Consider the following 931-nt stretch of genomic DNA (forward strand, 5'->3'; position numbering starts at 1 on the left):
ATATATATATATATCAGTTAGATCTAAGGTTTATGCTGTTCTTCAACTCCTCCACTTAGTTACTATTTTTTTCTCAATGGTCTGTCCAATGTTGAACGTGGTGTGCTGAAGTCCCTAACCATTATTGTGCAGTTGTCTGTTACTCCATTAAGTTCAATATTTACTTCATCTATTTTGCTACACTGATGTTAGGTGCATATGTAATTGTTATATCTTCTTGATTAATTGACCCTTTTATAATTATATAATATCTTTCTTCATCCTTTATAACAGATTTTGACTTAAAGTAATTTTTGTCTACACTATTAAAATCACATACCCAGTTCTGGTTTAGTTACTATTGGCATGGAACATTTTTTCCCTGTTCTTTCACTGTTGACCTAGTTGTGTCTCTTATAGACTGCATATACAAAATATTTATACCGGGGTTTTTGTTTGTTTCTTTGTTTTTCATGCACTCTGCCAGTCTCTCATTTTTTGCTGAAGCATTTAGTCCATTTTCATTCACTGTAATTACCAATAAGGAGAAAGTTACTTGTGCTATTTTGTGATTTTTTTGTATGTGGTGTGTGTCTTATGCCTTCTTTGTCCTTTTTCTCTAATACTGTCAAATTTTGTCTTTCTTCATTTTTTTAGTGAACGATTTTCATTCCTTTCCCCATTCCTTTTGAGTGTATTTTTAGGTATTATATTTGTGGTTACTGTGTGTATTATATTTAACATCTTACATTTATAACAACTGATATTAATACCAACTGATCATCAGTAATATACAAAAACCCTACCATTCCTCCCACTCTTCATTTAGTTTGCTATCACTATTTACATCTTTATACATTATGTATCTTATACCATATATTTATACTTATATTTTATGAATTTGTCATTGTAAAGCATGAAGGAAATAATCTATACAATTGTTGCAGTTGTT

This window comes from Orycteropus afer, unplaced genomic scaffold (assembly GCF_000298275.1).
Source record: "Orycteropus afer afer isolate SDZICR_OR568_19922 unplaced genomic scaffold, OryAfe1.0 scaffold00898, whole genome shotgun sequence".
Taxonomy (NCBI): Eukaryota; Metazoa; Chordata; class Mammalia; order Tubulidentata; family Orycteropodidae; genus Orycteropus; species Orycteropus afer.